At 22.7% G+C, this 22,567-nt stretch overlaps 1 protein-coding gene across 1 annotated transcript in view; it reads right to left on the bottom strand.

Annotated features, from left to right (window-relative positions):
- Positions 1-5,055, bottom strand: part of LOC129615475 (cGMP-dependent protein kinase, isozyme 2 forms cD4/T1/T3A/T3B) — a 152,556-nt gene extending 147,501 nt beyond the window's left edge. Inside the window, exon 1 of the mRNA XM_055530716.1 lies at positions 4,853-5,055. The gene's annotated coding sequence lies outside the window, so the exon portion shown is untranslated. The remainder of the gene's footprint in view (positions 1-4,852) is intronic.
- Positions 5,056-22,567: the final 17,512 nt, after the last annotated feature.

Below are 22,567 nucleotides of genomic sequence, written 5' to 3'. Positions count from 1 at the left end.
GCATTTCTAATATTATTTTTAAGTAAGAAAAATTTTATTTAAATTTTAATGTAATATAAATAATTATAAAATGTAATATAAATATAAATTTAATATTAAAGACCTTATAATAAGCATAACATTGTTGTAGAAATATGTTTATAATATATTCTATAGGCAGTAGTTTCCCAAATAACCTCGAATCAAATCAAATTATTTAAAAAACAGTAAAGTAAATAAAATTTTTTTTATTTACATTATTCTCTTAATTCAAAGTACATTGTATTGTTGCATACCTTTAGGAACAATCTCAAAATTTAAAAGGGATAGGGGAATGTAATGCTAGATTAGGAGGGGTAATTAGATCACTTTATTAATATTACATAATAACTAGTAAATCCTGATAGGATGGAACTAACCGCAACCTCCTTGCTTATTTTGAAAATTATGATTTCAAAAAAAGAGTGGCCGAAAAGTCAAAGGAGGAAAATACATATAGATAAAAAGCTTACTATAACGAAATATACGAAATATACAAACGAAATATCTAAATGTATACCGAAATTGGTTATTATTACGGCAAACTATACAAAATGACTGTTCACAATAGTTTTTTCAATATTATGTAGATTGATGTTTTAATATTGAATTTTTTGAAAATATTTTAGGAGGGTTACAAGTTTTAGGTGATGTAGCGGCCTTGCAATGGTTTTTATGCTATATCTCCGACATTTTTTACGATGACGGATTTTTAACGTTTGAGGACTTAAATTAAAGCTTAACAAAATAGCCAATTCTGTAACAAAAAAATTTAAAATTACTAAAATTTTAACACAATTCTGTGTAACAAATTGGGGATGAAGAAAAATTGAAAAAAAAATTAATGTTTTTCCAAATTTCGAATGCTTGGTATTCCGAAAGTATGTAGAATACAAAATAAAGAAGTATACTGATTTCAAGCTCTTTTACTACCCCTTCAGAAACTGTTAATTTGAAGCCTCTACAGTTTTTACAGAGGAAGTTACAAGCAAAAAAGCTTGGACAAGTAAAATTCGTTAACAAAATTGGTAAAATAACTGTATCTCGGAAACCGTTGTGTTTTGACAACTAGTTTCAAACAAAAATTTTACCCATTTAATTGCCCTTTTTTCTTAAAATTTCTCAAAAGCTGCACGAGTGTATGAACAAACAAAGAGAATCTAATAAGAAAATTTTTTTATAGAATTCTTGACTTACATTTTCTTGTACTTATTGAACTTAGTATACTCTTAGTATACTCTTTGATTCCTTAATAAATAATATAAAATACTTTAATCCGCAAAATCAATAAAATATTGTATAAAATAAACATTTAAAAATGTTAACTAAATATAATTAACTTACAAGTATTTATAAATCTATAAATAAATAAGTTAAAATAATATAAAATTAGAAAACAAACTGTATTGAATTATTAACTAAGTACAAGTTTTAAAAAACGAGCTTAAATCGAGCATGTTGTTATGGTGAAAATTATAAAAAAAATTTTTATAAAAGTAAATTAAAGGTTGAAATAATTATTAAATTAGAAAATAAAAATTATTATGAAAAATGAATTGAATATTAATAAGATGTTTTAGCAAAAAAAAAACATAAATTAAAAAAACATATTAAGGTTAAATGGGCACTATTAGAGTTTCGATAATCGCAAATTACTTGTAATTTAAAAAACATTTACGACAATTTTTTACACTAACAAACGTATAATTACTTTGTTTTCCATATAAATTAATTTATTACAAATAAAATAATTACTCCAAAATATTGTAGTAAGTATTTTTAATCGAATACGAATTAAAATTGCAGTAATGGAAAATTTCGAGGTTCAAAAACAAAAACGTTTCCAATAAAAATTGTGTCGAAAGTTTGAAGTTTTTGTTGCTTGTATAAAATTCAGATATGGACTAGACCTAAAAAATTTTCGACAAACTTAATATGTGTTGCTATATTTAACATTGAATTATCAAAAAATAAGTAAGTGATTAAGTACAACATACTTATATGTCGTCTAAAATAAAAATTAAAATTCTATTACTTAATTAAGTACTTACTCTAATAATTTACATAATTAATTCATAAATAGAAACCTGTTAGAAGGCAAGTGTTTGCCATTATTATAACAAATTATTTATTTTTTAAATATCCGCGTTTATATCACTCTTTAAGCTTAAGGAAGTTACCGAACTATTTTCATTTGGTCTACAATTTTTAAAGGCAAGATTTCATGCAAAGAAACTTATGTACCAATGTGCTTTTCCAATTCATTTAATAGTAAACAATTTTAATTTTTTTAATTTGTCTGAAATTCTTGTACTTTTTTTTCAGACACCAATAACATTAATATGAAACAATTTTTATGAAGAATTTTTTTAAAAAATAACGGGATTGCTGAAATGAATTCTTACTTGGCAAGGTTCTTTTAAGTTCGTTTCAAACTTAAATTTAAAAAAAATCTGTTTATTAGTTTATTTAATTGTCCGTCCAAATGCATGAACAAAAAAAAACCTAAATAAGTATAAGTAAAGAGAACAAATTGAGCTGACCTTCTCAATTCTGGTAATACCTTTACGAATGTTTTCTAAGAGATGTACAATAGGTAGCTGGCAATCATACAGCTTCAGTTAAAATATTAGTTTTAGTGAAATTTGGCGTAACTATTTATACTTTATAGTTTGTATGACAGCTATTGTTAGAAATTATATAACCAATGCCCAAATTTTCTCGAAGAAGTGATCATGTTTACCAAATTCCTCTACACAAAATAAGAACACTATGATATTTAAGCTTTCTATTAAAAATTTATACAACAACTAATAATTTTTTTCAATAGTAATGCAAATACTTTAATTCTTTGTGTTAAATACATATGAATATAGGGACTTTTATTCGAAGTAAGTATATCCAAATTATTTTTGAGCTTGAATGACACATATTCTTAGTACTTATACAATCTATACCAAATTTTCAGCAATTAAGTACAGGTCCTGCTATTAAACGCCTTCACATAAAATTTGCTTTTCAGATCCAAAAATAAAGTAAAACTATTTTGGGGTTTTTTAAGGCAGCTACTCGAATCGGTATTCGAATCGAATCAAAATGAAATGTGTTTTGGAGTAATAGTTGCGACTAACAAATAGTTGGACGGAAAGACAGACAAATATAGTTAAATAAGCTCAGAACTCAACGCTGATCAAAAACATTTATATGTAAATTTTTTCAATCTATATATGTAAATAACTAACTGGAAAAATAAATATTTAAAAGTTGAAATTTCATTCAAGAATTTTACCGCAAGTAAAATATTTTAGAGTGACATTTGAATTTTTAATTAAAACTTCATAAACATACGTAATACTCAAGTATAATGTAGATATTCATACTCAAATAAAAAAAAAATATGATTTCGAACAAGTGTGTGTTCTAAAAATATCTATAAGTATATGATTTACATACTTATATGCCAAAGCAAACAAACAAGTCTTTTTTTTTATCTAGATTACACAAATATCAATATTACCACAAGTGAGTTGTTTTATTATTATTTTTATAAGTACCTACATATTTAAAAATATAAAATTTTTATAATTTTTATAAGTTTATATTTTAATAACTGCAATCTTGTAAGTATAACTAAATATATTTATATACATATGTATATATAAATATATATACGTATACAAAATGTGTAACTAGTTACGTACATTTGTTATTAAACAAACAATGTATGTATATTGTATTTTATTGAAAATTATATAAGTATATACGTATACCTATAAGCTATAGGCATACATTATGAAGGCATTCTTTTTTAAGTAACCGCTTTACAGTAAAAAACAAAAAGTTGTAACATTGTTCACTGAGTGAAAACAACACTAGTTTTATAACTCTTTAAATTTTCCAAATTTTCATTTTAACATAATGCCAAATTTTCATTTATAATATATTAATAGAAGAATTTCCCGATTAATGCCGGAATCGATTTCAATTGAATGAAATCAAAGCAAGGGTCAAGTGAAACGGTATGGCAATTATCACACAATTTTTAAAATCACTCATTCAGCTCTACATATTCTCCTTTTATTTCCATTAACAATATGCTACTTACGAGTATATATATTTTAAACTCTTGAAGAGATATCATGTGTCTAAGCCCGTAATTGTAAACGTCATTTGCAAATTTATTGAAAATGCAAATAACTGAATATTTTATTGTTAAATTTTAAATTTAATCAAAATTTTTAGTTGATTTTTTTGTTGCAAATGTCATTTTCGAAAATTGCTAACTAATGACATTTATCGTAAATAACGTAAAATTATTATTGTAAAAACACAAACCAACAACACTTAATATATCAGTTTCTTCGAAATTCTTACGACAAATACCAAGAATGTATGTACCAAGCATATTTGTATACGTCTTACTCATAATAAATAAACCAATCATTTACTTTTAATAAAATTAAGTAAATGATTGGTTCATTTTATTTGGCGTCAACTGTTCATCATAATAAAAATAAATAAATATATCACGTACATATTTTAATTATAATTATTATATATATGAATTTATATTATATTTGTTTGTATATATATATATAAATATTTTAGAAATAAAATAAATACTTAAGTTGTAAGTAAGTGTAAATCAAATAATTTTTCATGACCTAGAACACTTGTGTTTCTCTTCTTTTATATATTTTGTATAATGTTGTTGTTTTCTTCTTTAAAATACAATTAACAATATTATTTTATAAAATTAAAAATAGAATAATAAAAAATAAAATAAAAAATATATTTTAAATAAAAATGCTAAATAATTTTTTTTTTGACTTACATTTTTACTCTATATTTTGACAGACAAACAACTGGAATTTCAATTCAATTTTAAAAATAGAATTTTTTTTATTAAAATTGAGGTTAAAAATTAAAAATTCAATTTTTATTTTTATAAATTCAAGAATTTATAAATAACTTTTCATTAATGCACATGTACACCCAATATCGTAAATTTTTTTTTATAGTAAATTGTAAACCGTAGTTTTTTATTATGATTTTTATTTCACACCACTGAGCTTTATAAAAATTCTAATAAAATTTATTTTAGAATTTTATTAATAAAATTTAATTAAATGCTTTTTTTCACTTTTTCATATTTTAATATTTTTTTAATGAATTTTTTTAAATTTTTAACTACTTAAATTTATTACTTAATAATTAAAAATAAAAATTTTCTCTTATTGTAATTTAAGGTACTTCAAAAATTGCACTTTAAAAATTGAGCTTTTTTTTAATAATATTTTTTATGCGTTTTGAAATTTTAATTTAAAAATATTTATTTTAAGTGTTATTAGAACACTAAATAATAAAATGAAATAAAAACAATTTTTTTTTATATTTTCTTCTATTTTAATTTGAGAAATTTGAATATTTCATAGTTAAGAATAATTAAAAATTATTTTCAATATTGAATGTTTATCGTATATTTTATAAGTCTATGCAGAAGTTAAAAGAATTTTTATTTAAAAATTTTATTATTTTATAAACTGAAAATAAATTATAAATATAAAATTTTATTTATTTAATATTTTTCAAAAGAAAATTTAAATGAATATTGAAATTATTTTCACAATTTTAACAAAAGAACAAAAACAAATATAAATAATTAATTTTTTTTTTCTGTAAGTATTGTTTTTCGAATAAAAATTTGATTTTCTAAACAAAATTTTATTACCATTTTGGATTTCAATTGAAGCGTTTTTACAATTTTATTATTATTGTATAAATATTTAAAGTAAAAACCTATTTTTAGATTTTTATGAAATTTGATTTTGATTGTTTTTTTTTTTTGACCAAAATGGATAAAATAATTTTGATTATATAAACTACTCATAGTATTTAGAAAAGCTTTCAAAAATTTGAATACAAATATTCTTGTCATATAGAACAGTGATGTGGCATTCACTGAATTTTCAACAAGAAATAAACAATTTTTTTTTTTTAATTTTAAAATTTAATTTTCAATAAAAAACTTTGTAAATGAATATAAAAAAAAATTTGATGGGGCCAGCACTTAACGGTTCTTTTAAATTTTAAGGATTCTAGCTATTAATTAAGCTTTTAGTTAGCATACCTAAAAAAATATTATGTAATTGTGTCTTAGTAGAATTTCATTTTATACAATTGAAATTCCCTGGAAAGTTTTACCTAATCAATTATTTCCGGTAGCAATTGAAACTCAAATATTAAATTTTAAAAAATTTTGTCAATTATAGTTTCTTTGATATTATAGAAAATCTAAAATCGACTCCTAAATAATCGCCCTAATATTCCCTAAAATTTTATAAGCTTATTTTTTTAACATTCTAAATTCATAAGTATATTAAATTTCTAGAAAATTGTTTCATTATTGGCAAACTGACGGACATTACTCTAAAAATAGTTTATTTACATTTCCGTGACACGGAGAATTGCATTCTTGCAAAAAAAAAAAACTCGATACACAGAATTTGATGCCATCACATCACCTCCCTTTATTTTATATAATACGATCAGTAATTATATACATATATCTTTACATATGTATGTACATATTTACATTATTATACTCGTGTTGAATAAAATAATTAATAATATAGACACTTTGAAAATTATGGAGTGATTAAAGAAAAATCAGAATCAAATAATTTAATCGCTTATTTAAATATTGAAATTATGTATGTATACATATATAAATATGTGCATATATATGTATAAGGTAAAGTAAGGTAATTTCGTCAGTGCATTTAATTTCGTCATAGGTCGTACTTCCTTCACATATTTGTCAAATATTAGGAAACCCCATCTATTTTCAATAAACTTTAAACATTTTTGTTTTTAAATATACTTGAAGTGACAAGATCTGTTTTTAAATTTTAAAAATTAGAATAAATTAATTTTAAAAGACATTTTTAATTACTGAAAAAAATACCGGGGCAAATTTTTGCTTTTTCTTAGTGTTTTCGTTAAGAAAAGTAGAAAGTTTCTTAAGGGTATATCTGTTGAAATATGTGTAATTTCTTACATATTTGCTTATATTTTGACAAATTAAACTTAAAAAAACATTATTAATAAGAAAAAAATTGAAAAAGTGAAATATTAAAAAATAAAAGTTAAGTGACGAAATTACCAACCAAATTTTTTGGAGTTGGAGATTATTTCGTCAGAATGACGAAATTGAGTGGTTTATTAAAACATTTTAAAATATGAATATTTACTTTTGAAACTTAAAATATTAAAAAAAATTGAATGCAGAACTTTTATTTACAGTGTTTCTAGCCAAAATATAAAATTTCGTCAGTTATATTTTATTCAGGTATTACCGGTACAATCTATTTTAATAGTAACGAAAAATGTAGATTGCCAAAGTTTTTCTACAAATAATGATAAAAACACGAGAAAAACAGAAATTGAAATGTTAAATTTGACAAATATAACAGTTCTGTACAATATCTAAAAAAACTATTAAATTTAAAACTAATTTTTACTAAAATTTTATTTACAATCATATTTTGTGAGGCGGCGGAGTGTAATACTTAAATAGGGTGCTGACGAAATTAAAATTTTACATAGTTTTTGAATTGTTCAAATTTTGTCATGCTTTTTTTCAAAATTATTGCCGGATAGTTATTAATTATGATATACACAGTTTAAATTTGCATTATTTTTTATTTTAGTCCAATGAACTGTATTAAAACCTAGTTTTTTTTTGCCATGACGAAATTAGCAACTCCACATGACGAAATTAAAAACTCAAAGTTTTTGCTGACGAAATTACATGACTTTTGGAGATATTTTAAAATTTAAAAAAATATAATAATTCACAAAGTAACTGTCTAAAAAAGTTAAAAATAATTTTGTCAACATTCCAAACTAACAAAAAATTATACTTTTATTGCACACACATTAACTCTTCGAAATACATCGTTAAAAAACCGAAAAAGTCCCTTAACATGACGAAATTACCTTACTTTACCTTATATACACAAATTTCATGTTAATACAGTATTGTCGCGATAATTCGGAGAATTTGAAACCCGAATCGGTCCAAATTATCGATTTGTTTCTGGAATACTTCTGTATTTCACAACAAATATCACCAAATTTTTAAAGTAAAAAAAATTAATAATCAAAATAGTTTTAATTATCTAAACAAATGTGAACTGCGAAAAATATATTGTTAATTTAGCCCGTTACATTCTTGTCTAGTCCCTTTTTCCAAATTATTTCCCCGAATTATTCATACTTATACCAAAATTTTATCATTGTCCATATTATTACAAATTATGTCAGAGATAACGTCTGAATTGCCGAAACATTAACAGTCCCAAATCCCAATTATTATGACGTTACTGTACAATCATAATTTGCCTTCATTTATATTCACTGCGATTATTTAATTAAAATTTATGATTCTAATTTTATTTATGTGCAAAAACTCAACAAAATTTTATTGATAGTACACACTTACATAATATATAAGTATGTATCATTAATTTATTATGAAAATATTTATAATATAATAAAAATAAGTTAACACCAATTTGTTTGGTTTTCAAGAAAGCAAATTTTGAAAAAAAATATGAAGTGTAAGTCGTATTTTTTTAACTTTCTTAGTATTCGACCATTCATATGATGTATCAAAATTTCATATAAATTACGAAATTCTAATAAAAATGTTATCTTTATGATTTATTAAACATGTGTTTAATAATGAATTCCCAGTGATCACAAAAAACACTTAGAATCGCTCTATCTCTTCTAATTTTGGCAAACTGTTACAATATATTTTTTCTAATGAACCTGTTTTTTAAGGATAAGCTGAAAACGTGGAATATAGCTAATGATCTTTGAATATTTTAGTAAAAAGAAAAGTTGAAAATTTCCTTGTATTTGTAATTGAACCCGTGAAATATTTCTAAAATTATTTTCGGATATTGAATACAAATTGTTTATCAAAAAAAAAATCAAGAAGCTTTTATTTTGGGTATTACCAAAAAGAAATTTGAACCAAAAAGCAAACGGATTTATTCAAAGACCTTTTTTTCAAGTCCTCAAAAGTTTTTATTATACGGTAAACTAGGGATTATACGGTGCTTGACTTAACAAAATTTGACGTCATTAATATCAAATTAAGAGTATTGTACAAAAAAAAACACGTGAACAGGCAGACACATAAAAATTAACAAGAACGTTTGTTTGAAAAACTCTCTTTTTTTGGAATAGTGCTAAAAATAGAACTAGGTTATCTTACTAACGGTAAAAAAAAATCAAAAAAAAATTTTGACTGTTACCTAACTTAAATGCCAAGTATAATTTATAATCTGCATTTCAATAAATCTTATATATGCTAGTTAACTATATTTTACATTAATTTAAGATAACATTTTAGTTATTTATTTTAAATAAGAATATTGATATATGTATATATGTGCGTAAACTTGTAGATATCCACAACTTATGCATACATAATAAATACAAAATACCAATTGTCTCTCACTTGAATTACATTTTTAAAATTAATTAAATTTGAAATTTAAAAACTTACTAACTTAATTTTATTATTACAGTCCAAAACTTCATATTTATACAAATGTATATACGCACAATCAGGCATCTCCATCTCGTACTCTCAATAACACTAACATGTCTTTAACTCAAACTATATACTTAATTTTCGTATACTTTAGTTTCTCCAATTTATAATATTACTCTCTCTAACTTAAACAATTATGCGATATTTACAGAGTTCAAGATAAACAAGTTTCACTGTATATACAAAAGCTTATAACGTGTTTAACATGCTCGTTGTACTTCATATTTCTAAAAAATTAAAATACCAAAAATTTATATTTGAACCAGTCCAAATTTGTGGCTGTTCTTAAATTGTAAGCCTTAAAGAATGAACCCTTTTACGTACTTATTTATACATTTACAAAGATAACATTTTTAAATCAAATTAAAATTCTAATTTTAGTATTTGATTTTATCAAAAAATGTAAATGAAAAAGCCGAAGTAAATAAAATGAAAAAAAAAAAAATTATTAAATTTTAAACAACTTAAAAAATAATCAATCATTTTTTTATATATGTACATAGCTATGTATATAATAGATTATAATTGCTATGAAGATATGAAGAATTAAAAGTTCATTTATTGGATTATTTCCGACCACCGATAATAATGGAAACTTGAAATAAAATGCTTGAAAAATTTAATTGAAATGCTTACAATGAGTTTGTATGTGTTTGTGTATTGATAGAAAGTACGCTAAATGATTATCTTAACAATTTTACTTTTTTTTTCTTCTTTTTTATTTATTTATAGACAAAATAATTTAAAAGTGTTGTATGTTATATAAGTTTTTGTCATTTACTAAGTATAACAGAATACGCTATTTATTTAAAGAAAGAGAGTTAAAATTCATGTTATATAAGAGCATTATACTTTAATTTATGTGTGAGCATAAATTTTATACAGGGGGTTCAGCAATTAGGAGAACAGCCATATTGTATCATCGTTTAAACTTTAGAGAATCGAGAGAGAGTAAGAGTAAAATTTATAACGAACATATGTTCGAAGGGTATACTAAATTTAACTTACCGTTTGTAAAGCTAAGAAATTATAATAAGCAAATATGTTAGTAGGGCCAATGTGTCTGAATTAAAGTTGTTGAGATTGCTTTGCTCCTTCTGGTAGGTGACACAACTTGAAAAGTTATTCGGTTATATCTTAAAAACTATTAAACTTTCAGTACCGAAATTTTGAAAAATTAAGTATGGTAAATTGGCAGCTACATTCATTAAAAGTTGTTGAGCACCAAAAGTTATTTGGCGTTATCTCTTTAAGCGCTGTTGTGTGAAATTTCTTGACTCCTTCTGGTAACTTCAATAGTAGTTTGGTCATATCTTAGAAAATATTGAAAACACAGTACTGAAATTTAGCATGAATTTATATGGTAATACGGCAACTTAAAATCATAGTCTGTCCCATAGTCAGCTAGGCATATTAACAAATTAGTTATCCTGTCATATATTGGATAACCAATTCTTCAGGTATCACAGATTTAACACGGTCAACTCTAGTTTTTCTCGTTTTATAATTGTTTTAAAATTTTATTATTTTGAATGATATTTTAGTTTGCCTTTACTTTGCCTTACAAAGCGATGAATAAAATTCTAGAGGACTTAAAAAAAATCCTAAAATATTATAAAAAAGCTGAAAATTTTGAAAATTCAAAAACAATGAGTAAATACTTTCAAAAATAGAGATCCAGTTTTAAAAAAAAATTTCTACACTTATGTAGCATAGAAAATTGAAATTACTCTAGCTTTTTATTTCTGACTCACTCTGTATATTATCTTCATATATGCCCACTACGTTCATATAAGATATTGTTAATAATTTTTTTTTTATTTATTTATACACATTCTCTCTTATATAACAATTCCAATTATGATTTTTTTTTCTCCTCTTTTAAATTAATATTTAACCTTGAAATGTTACGAATGGCTCAAGTACTCATTTATTTAAATGGTTTTAAAATATTAAATTCAGTTTTATCTACTTAACTTTCAAAATACTCATATAATATGTACATACATTATGTACATACATAATAACACTTTATATGTACTTATAATAAGTAAATAATATTTATTGTTATACATAGCGTCTTTTTGTAATATTATTAAAAATTTTGCCCATATACACTTTATAAATGAAAGTCATTGTCAAGTCTGTTAATAAGCAAAAAATATAAACCATATACTAATTTGATCTTAAAATAATTACAAGAGCCTACACACTATTTATTATTCAAAAAAAAAATTAAGAAAATATTATAAGAGAAAATGCTTGAAATAAAGTTCTTAGGGAAAAAGTTTTATTATAACACTTATTGAAAATAAAACATAAAAAAACTTCGAAAATAAAACAAGAAAGAAAAAATTAAAGCACCAGATGTTTTTAGAAGAATTAAAATAAGGCTATTCTGTATTACAAATATGTTTTGGTTGATCTATTCGTTCCGACCCATGTAAGCTTTTCATATTTCAATAAATTATTTATGCCCATTTTTACGTTAGTGTAAATACGTATACGTTTTTGTATATAAATTTCACACGTGCTTTTTTTGCCAAAATCTACAAGTATACGTTTCATATTACTTACTTAAATTTTATATAACTAAAAATATTACAAGAACTATGACATAATTTATAAGTAATATTAAAAAATTATAATATTCAGCACGATTCTATCAATTAACATTAAATTGTTAAAATAACACTTTTAATTTTTTTGAAAATAGTATCGGGTATTAAACTCAAAAATTGTCACGTTTGCAATTTGAATAATTTTTTTTTTTGTTTTTTTGATCTAAATAATAAAAGGCAAAAAAATTAGTACTTATTTAATAATGGAAAACTCACAAGTAGAACATTTTCTCGAATCACTCCAATTCGAATCGCTCTAAATATCCTAGAATTAAGTTCGAAATTAAAAAAAATTTAAATAAGTGTATAACAAAATATTCCTAATCAACTGTTTCCGAACGTTAAGCTCTTTTAAATAAATTTGACATATTCAAAGTAAAGTCTATGGGTGTGTGTGAAGGTTTGACTGCATTTTATGATTTATTAAATATTTATAATTATATATAATTTAATATTATTATTTATTAAATATATTTATAAAGTTAGAACAAAAATTATTTCGAATTTCAGAAATAAAATTAAAATATTAAAGAACTTCAATATAGAAAATAAATAGACGAGAAAATAAATAGACAAGAGAAATTCGTTTATATTAAAATGTCAAGCCTGTTCCTAAACATTGCAACTCAAAACGGTATTTTGTATGCCATTTTCGAGTAATGACATAAAGTCAACCACTCAAAACGACTGTAAAACGACTCAAGTAAACTAAAATTTGATCGATTTTTAAAATTAATGTATTTTGACTTGAGTACTTAAGTATGGAAATTTAAAAAGAAAATAACGGAGAAAGTTTATTTCTCCGTTAGGCTGAATTTGTGAGAGAATTTGTCCTAAGTATATGAGACCTTGTCCCGAAATTGTTTTCAAGATTAATTTATGAAATCCATCACATTATGTATAGTGTGTTAATTTATAATATGAGTTTTGGGGTTGGTGTACGTCATATTCGGTTGCTAACATAATTTTCAACATTTACAAATAATTAATTTGTACTTCTATAAATAACATATATAAATAACTTGTATAATCTTATGTATTTTTACATGTACATATACATATTAAAATTTTCACTGCTACGTCAGTCAATAAGACGTCACACGTTACTCTTAACAACGGCCACCGAGAAAATTATTAGAATTATTTCACCGTTAAAATTTTCTTGATTTATCTATAATGACCGTCAGTCCCTTAAAACAACAATAATAAATTCGAAGAGTGCCTGACGAGGTTATTTTCGAATGCTTAGCTCTTTGTCAGTTCGAAGTGCCGGTTAAAACGATATTTTAGCTTATTTTTTTTTTTGACTAACAAAAATCTATTCAAAAAGGGCAAAAATCTATTCAAAAATGTCGCGGCCGTGAGAGTGTTAAATGCTGCAGATTTATGATTAATACTTAAGTCTTATTTTCTTGTATACTTTCCCATCTCTTATCATTTCTATTTACTTTTACACGAATATAAATTTTAGATGTTATCAATGTATAGATATATAAACGTAACTTTTACTTATTATGCAATATTATAAATGTATATACCTAACATTATATGTATGTTATACAAAATATCTACGTATATATAGAGATGTATATAGTCTATAATCAATTATCATTTCAAATTATGTGAAATATATTAACTGTATACTAAAAATAATATCTCCAAATAGTTTTCACCTTGGCAACATTCCAGTAAATCTATTTTAAATATTACATTGAAAAAATAGTATATATATATACATATATAATAACAAAAAAAAATAGAAATATAAAATAAAATAAAAATATTTTAATTCCTATTCAAAAAAAAAATTATTTTCTTAAATTTAATTAAATTGTTATGAGAGTAATGAGAAAAATACTATGGTACAAAGAACACTTGAGAAATAATATGGTGAAGATTTTGGCGTTTGGCAAATAATCAAACTTGTTAAGGTCTAATTTTTCTTTTATTGTTATTTATGTTCCTGTTGTCTTGATACAGAATTAGAGACAGAATTATTGTCGGCGAAAATAATTAAATAAAACCAACTGTTTCTTAAAATGCATTTATAAAAAAAAAAATTTTTATTTAAATTTTAAATTTTTAAATAAAAATATTTACCAAATAAGAAAAGTCAAAATTCTTTTTAAAATTTCTAAAAATATTTTGATAATTTCAATTTTCTTCTTGAAAAATATTTGATAATAAAATTTCTAAGTTCTTTTCATTTAATAAGAAAAAGAGAAAAGAAATTTTTGTATAAATAAACAGGAGAGCAAAAAAAAAAACGAAAAAGTAAATAATTTTTTTTTTAAGGGAAAAAAAAGTGATGCTAGAAAGCTTTTCATAAATAAGAGAATTTTCAGAAATATGTACAAATTTATATATACAGGGTGATTCTGAAAGACACACAACTACATATACCATTGGTTAGAGGATCGAAAATGCGCAAAACTTTTGTTCCGGACTGGGTGCCAAATCTCAAAGATTTCCGAGTTTCAGGGATTTTAACGAATTTTCACGAAATTTTCACTTTTCCAAGTTTTTTGATTATAACTTCCCTTCTGAAAAAGATAGGAACTTAAAAGGGTTTAAAATAAAAATGTTGCTTAAATCTGTATTTTATGTACCTTCGGATTATCAAGCATTGAAACTTTAAGGGAAATCAAATTTTTTTCTTATATTATTTATTCAGTTTTTTGGAACTAGAAAATTTCGTAAGAGATTTTTTAAAATCTTGAAATTTTTTTTTATAGAATTTTTTCTACTTAAGCTTTATTTTAAATCCTCAAATGTTAAAAAGTTTTTTATTATACAGAAGATATAGCGCAAAAACCGCAAATATAGTGAGCCACAAATTCAATTAAAATCAAACCAAATGTTGATAAAACTAAGATTAAATTCAATTTAATATTCCTTTATTAAAAAATTTGGACAAATACGAGTTCCTTTTCCAAAAATCTTACAAATTTCTCAAAATAAAGACCAAATTTTCCTATGAAATTCACCAAATTCGAAAAAAAATTATGTTTTGCTTCTTTCAAATCTATTTCTATTCTATCACATATTTTAAATAATTTATGCTATACTGGAACCCTTATTTAGTTGCGTTAACCATACACCAATTTTAATTTTTATTGAAATTTGTCTAAAATTTATTAATTCCATTAAATTATTTATTAATTATTTATTAGTTTCAAAATGTTAATACCATATCATTTACAAACTCCATTTTGTACAAAAAAAATTAAATTTTCCTTTCGAAAAAAAATTTTTTTTCTATTAGAATAATGTCAAAATTTGTATGGCAAGTTTTTAAAAAATCGCTCCAGCTGGTTAATTTTAATAACTTCAGATGCTAAATTGTGTCTAGATTTCGAAAATATTTTTTTCAAATTTTTAAATTGCACCCAACGTGAGAAAAATGCATTTAAAAATTTCAAACCATATAGGTACCATTTCTTATAAAAATTGGCAAAAATAAAAAACCTACCAATTTTCTTTACCAAGAAAAGTTTCGAAAAAAAATTTTTGATTACTAGATTTTTTTTTGTTTTTGTAAATTGAAAATTCTAGTTTTTCTTTTCAAAAATTTCAAATTTTTTAAAATCAATTTTTGTTTTTCAAAAATTTCATTTCAATTATTATTTGTTAAATTTGATTTTCCCTAAAGTTCGAATGCTTGGTATTCCGAAGGTACATTAAATACAAAATAAAACATCATAACTGTTTTAAGCTCTTTACTAGGTCTTTCAGAAACTGCTTATTTGAAGTCCCCATTTGTTTCAGAACGGAAGTTATAATCAAAAAAACTTGAATAAGTAAAAATTTCGTAAAAATTCGATAAAATCCCAGGAACTCGAAAACCCTTGAGATTTGGCACTCAATCCAGAACAAAAGTTTTACTCATTTTCGACACTCTAACCAATGCTATATGGTGTTGTACATCTTTCAGAATCACTTTGTATATATATTTATATATGTATATAATTATAAGTACATGTGTATACTTGCTTCTTTACTTAATTCAAATCATAAATTTTATTCACTTTGGACTTGTCAACACTGTATATAGTTTTATTTATATACACAAATATATTTATTTATTTTATTCATTACTACGTTTACATGCATGAATTATACGCCGGCAATAATATTAAACTTGTGATATTTTTAGTATTTAAATTTGTAATAAAAAAAATGCTATATGTTTTTGATTGTAAGAAAATACTTGTATAACATTTCTCGGGATTTTCAATCACATAGAAAAAAATAATTCATAGTTGCCTAAATTTATGTAGAAATTTTTTTAACAGAGAATTTTATCGATACTCCAGACGAAGGAGGAGTCGCTTATGCAAAAGTCTAATACTAATTATCGAATTACTGATTTCAATTTACCAAAGTAGTGTCTTCATTATGGTCTGTGTTATGTGTTATTAATTTGTTTTTCGTTTTCATTTGGCAATAATTTAAAAAAAAATTTTGAAAGGTCTGTTCGAAATTAGTAAGTATCTACCTACTTGAATATCGAACATATTTAGTATGCGAAATTATTTTATATAAGTAAGTAAATTTTATAAGTTTAACTTCGAAAATTTTAATTTCTATGCGAAAATTTTAATTCTTCAATTTCCTTAGTATAATATTACAATTTTTCATGATCAATTATTACAAAAATAGAACCTTAAAATTTATTTAATAATAAATATAATATATTGTAACTATATATGTATGTGCTTACAATGTGCGAAATATACACACTTGAATCAATATTATAATACCATCAGCTGATTTTAATAAAAGAGAATATTTGTACTCATGCACATTATACTTGGATTGTCAGACTAATATTACTGTATATGTAAATAAATACATATATACAACTTATGTACTTATATTAATATATAAATACATATGTAAGTATTTTGGTTGTTGACAGAATATTATAATATTTAAATTAAATATTTTGTTATTAATTAAATTAATGATTCAAATGAAAAATAAAATAAAATTAATGAAATAAACAAAAATTTTAATTAGGTTAATTACATTAAAAAATACATAAATGTATGTACGTACGAGTATACGCATATAAGTATGTATATATAAAAATTCAGCAAAAAGAAAAATTAGAATATTTTTTAAATCCGTTTTTATAGCGAATGCAATAAAAATATTTTATTCTTCATTTTTATTAAAAATTTTTTAATATTTTACAAATTTTAGTACTCATATTAAAATTTTCATTTTTTTATCAATATTATTAAAATCCTATTGGGTATATAGAAATAACATATGTGGGTATGACATATAGCAAAAATGTACGTTCAACATATAACAAAAATATAAAGTGAATAGCGGCGTTTACACGCTTTGTTATTGTTAAATTTATTTATGAAAATAGTAAAAAAGTTAAGAATAATTTATTCAATAAAAGAATTATTAAAACTGTTATACTAACTGTATAACAATTTCACAAAAAACCGTAATTATTTTTAGGATAGCAATAAAATAATTTGCAAATAAATAAACTTAATAATAAATATTGAAAAATTGGTATTTTCTTATCATAAGAACCGACACTTAAAAAATTAAAATACATTGTTCAATTTTAGTACTTACACCTATACTCGTATTAGTATATTAATTTAGAAAGAAGATGTGGAACTAAATAATTTTAATTTCTCATCTTCTCTACTTGAATAACTATAGAAATTATTTTTGATACTAATAACTTTTTTTAAGTAAAAAATTATTAAATTGTCAAATAAATAATTTTTGGAATTATATCACACGTATTAAAACAAATTTTATGTGTGTATTTTAAGCACGAATTACCATTGTAATCAAATAATTGAATAAGTAGGTACCTAGGTACTTATTTTATAAATAAAAATTGAGTCATAATTTAACATTTTCGTTTAATACTATTAATTCTAATTAGTATTTTGTGTATGTAAAAAAAAGGTACATACACTTATGCAAATATAACTTTTTTTATGTGTATGTTGCTATGAGCATAAATATGTAATATTGATATGATTACTAATAATTTATATTATCAATGTTATTTTGTACTCGTAACTATATATATATACTTTAGAACATTACCATAATCACATAACTATTATACAAAATCAAAGTAAGTATAGCAAAATATTTACGTCATATTTACTTAATTTATTTTTATATATTTAATACTCAATATAAATTTAATTAGATTTAATATTTAAGTATCTACTCCTGGAATTTGTACATATGTAAATATGTTGTTGTATTTTAGCATACTTATATACGATATTTTTTTTTTTAATTTCTACACATCTTATATACTTATATGTGTTTATTCTTTTAATTCTTATATATTATAAAATATACAAATCTGACACCTGTAATTTCAGATCATTGTACCGAAACCTACACGCACATTTTATCTATAAGTATGTACATACATATATTTATGTATGTAGAAAAAAAGATAGAAAACAAAAAAGAACAGAACACGAACACAAAAAAAAATGGCAATAATAACAAAAATAACACCAATTCATTTATGTTGTATTTGAAAATTTGTAGAATTACAAAAAAATAAAATTGTTTATTTCAAGAAAAAATAGAAAAAACAAAAAATTCAGCATGTAAACGTAGTAATAAATAGAAAAATGAAAAAAAAAAAATTTTTTATATGAATTTGTTTTTTTCTTTTTACTATTTATAAAATATTTTTCTGTTTTTATATTATTTAAATTATATACATATATGTATGTATGAATTTTATTAATACAGTAATAAATAATAATAAATTGTATATGTATGTATATATGTATGTGGGTACGAAATTATAACCTATATACTATGTAGATATTGCTATATAAAGTTTTCATTAATATAAAAGTTACTTAGCTAGAAAAATTTTTATTTTAATATTTTCTATGTTTATTAAAATGTTATACACATAATATGCAGATATGGCATACATACATACATAATAATATATGGCTTAATGTGCACATACATATATATACATACATATGTTGATATTTTTATATATTTAATTTAAATATAGTATTTAAACACTAGTCTCAAAAAATAAAAATTCAATTTCTTTGTGACATTTCACTTTTCCAAAATACTCGTAGATTTCTTAAGTGTAACAGATTAGAAATTTTTTTGGTTAGTTTACCTTATAATGTAAATTATGTATTTAATTTATAAAATTTTATTCACTGAAATTTTTTGAATTAAAAATTTAATTTTAAATTTTTCAACTTTTCACAAATTTTTTTTAATTCATTTTTAATTTTCACTATTTTTTACAACTTTTACACTTATTTATTAATAACTATTAAAAAAAGTAGGTATGCTTGTTAAATTATTGAAAAAAAAAAGCCAATAAAACAGTAAAGAATTTTCAAACGTGTCTTTTACAAAACAAGAAATTATAAAAAAAAAACTGAGGCACCACCAGATTAATAACAAAAATAACAAAAAAAAAAAATTTTTTTTTTATAAAATCTATAAAAAGAACCGAAAAAAAAAGTTAAAAATAAAAAACGAAAACTACTTTTTTTGCTTTTCTTCTTATATTTTTTTTTATTTTAGACTAGAAATAAATGCGCGATTATACGAACGAAAAACCACCAACGATCTTTATTTTAAAATCACTCTTTTCATTTCAAAAGAAGTTTCTATACTAAAAAAAATATAAAAATAAGAAAAAACAATAAGCAATTAAAAAAAAATCTAAAATAAATAACAGAAAAAAGCTAAGCAAAATTTTAATAAAATAAAAGAGTAAAATAAATATATGATCAGTCAGTCAGAAACTCAGCAATTTAACATTCAGCAATATTCAACAATAGTCAATACTCAACTCAGTCAGTCTCAGTAATTTATTTTGTTTTTATTGTAAAACCTTACGCTGAATCTGAAAAAATCTCACAAAAAGAAAACATAACAGAAACAAAAAACACAACATAAGTCACAACAAAGGAGGAAGGCAAAACAGTTACAGTTTTACTGTAGATTAGTGTTGTCGTTTAAATTATTAGAGGAAGAGTTTTTTTCCAATCAAAAACAGAGTATTTGAGACAAAAAAGAAATCTCTGAAAGCAAGAAAAAAAAAAATTATTTACAGGTCTATTTTAATATTAAAAAATTACAGTTTATCTTACTAAAATGACAATTCAGTTAATGTCGAATTTAAGAATAACAAAACAAATGTCTGCACAAAAGAAAAAGAACAAAACTCTCAAAAATAATAAAAAGTTATAAGTAGTAAAGAGAAGAAATCTTGCATATGCAACATTTTTATTGAAACAAAAAATAAGCCTAGTAAATTTAAGTATAAGCTTTAGAAAGTTGTATGAATTTCAGTTCAATTAATCAAACACAATAAATATAAGAAAACGGAAACAGTAATTTTAGTAATAGTTTTCACGACATCACAATAATAAAAAAATTTAAATACTTAAGTTCAAATTAATTTGATTCTTCATTTTACGACAACCATTGTGATTTGAAGAGATTGTGATGCTGGAAGCAGTAAAAGATCAGTTTAAGTAACACGTGATACTTGAAAAATTTTGAAATTTAGTTATTACAAAAGAAGAACGATTATAGTAGTGGGAGGAAAAATAAAGAAGTAAAACTACTTCAATCATCTTATAACGGCAACTTTGCTGTAAATTTTATAACTACACATTAAGAAACATCAACAAGTGATATTTATATTTTACAAATTAAGAGAGAATATTTTTATTTTAACTAAAAATATAGTGTTGCCATAAATTTAAATTAAAAAATTATTTTTACCAACAATTTCTATTGTTCTCAATAATGTATTATAATTTGAGTCCATGGTTCCCGAGCAATCAAATTGGTGAATTCAGCTTTATATTATTAGCGGTTTTTAGTACTTTTACTACTTTTCGCTACTGTATTCGTTGAATTTTAATTAAAATGGGATTTTAACTAAACAACTTTTCTTATCAATTTTTTTTAAATGAATGAAAATGAGGAAATTATTAAATTGTATACACTTATAATAAAAATTTAGCGAAAATTTTTCTTAAAATATTTTTTTAAACAAAAGTATAACAAAAAATTAGTTAATATGAATAACTTCTGGTAATACTTTCCTACAATAACACTATGATTAAAATTACTCACATAAACACAAACGTAGTTTGTCTCTTTTTTTTAAACTTTATGAAATTGCATAATATGATTAATCTTATTATTGTATATTTTTCAACTGTAGTCTGCAATAATATTATTTTTAATAAAATGCTACTCTTTTGTTATACAAAATAAAATTTTTGAGAAAAAAGAGAGGACATATCACCTCATTCCATAGGGATTAATATACAGGTATGATTTTATCTACTAAATTTATTTGGAAAAATTTTTTTTTACTGTCTAAGAAAAATTAACTTTAAAAGTTATCCTAAATTTAAATTCTTTTAAAAATCTATTAATAAGCTATTAAATTTGTTTTGTTTTTTTAAATTGACCAACGGAATCTTTTATATAACGCCATTTTATTTTTAAAAAAATTTATCTTTAATCATTTTGACTGTAGTTGGAAACATCAGTTTCAATTTAGTTACGCGTTTAGCCCAATTTTAAATGCAGCTGAGCGTAGAGAGGTTTAAAACTTTACATTTATTCGTGCGATTTATGTGCGACATTAAAATTTTATTTCTCTCTTACATTGCAACTATGCTCAGTAAGAGTATTATAAACTATACTTCAAATTTAGTATTCATAGAGCAAAAAAAGCTATTCAAAATTATTATGTTAGATGTGCAAATTACAATTACGAATGCTCAATATGCAGATGCTGAATATGCAGATGAGTGTTCTTTCTGTACTTTTTGTTATAAAAAAAAGAGCTTTATATATAATCAGAGAAAGAGTAAGAGATTTGTTATTTCATTTGCGAAAGTTTGTTAAGTTAAGTTTTAAGACTCTTTACTCTTAAGTTGTTAATTCGTTGTATGAATTGTTTATGAGTAAATACCGTTGTACTCTGTAATTTATTAAGCTCATCAAAAACCATACATCACATTACAATTCACAAAGTATTGATTATGATTGTAAATTGCTGTTCAAATTTTGGTTTCGAGGTAATTAACGATCTCTCTCTCGATTTTTAAACCACCCACCCTATATATCTACGAACATACAATATGCATGCTCTCGAGAATTGCTGAAACTTATGAAACAACTTTTTGATCAATTTATATTGATCAAAAAGTAAGTCCTAAATTACAGGCAATTTTTATTAAATTGTTAAATTTTTTTGGTGCTT

This window comes from Condylostylus longicornis, unplaced genomic scaffold (assembly GCF_029603195.1).
Source record: "Condylostylus longicornis isolate FDR11 unplaced genomic scaffold, ASM2960319v2 ptg000135l, whole genome shotgun sequence".
NCBI lineage: Eukaryota > Metazoa > Arthropoda > Insecta > Diptera > Dolichopodidae > Condylostylus > Condylostylus longicornis.
Note: the sequence above shows the minus strand (reverse complement) of the source record. Positions and strands in the feature narration are given on the sequence as shown.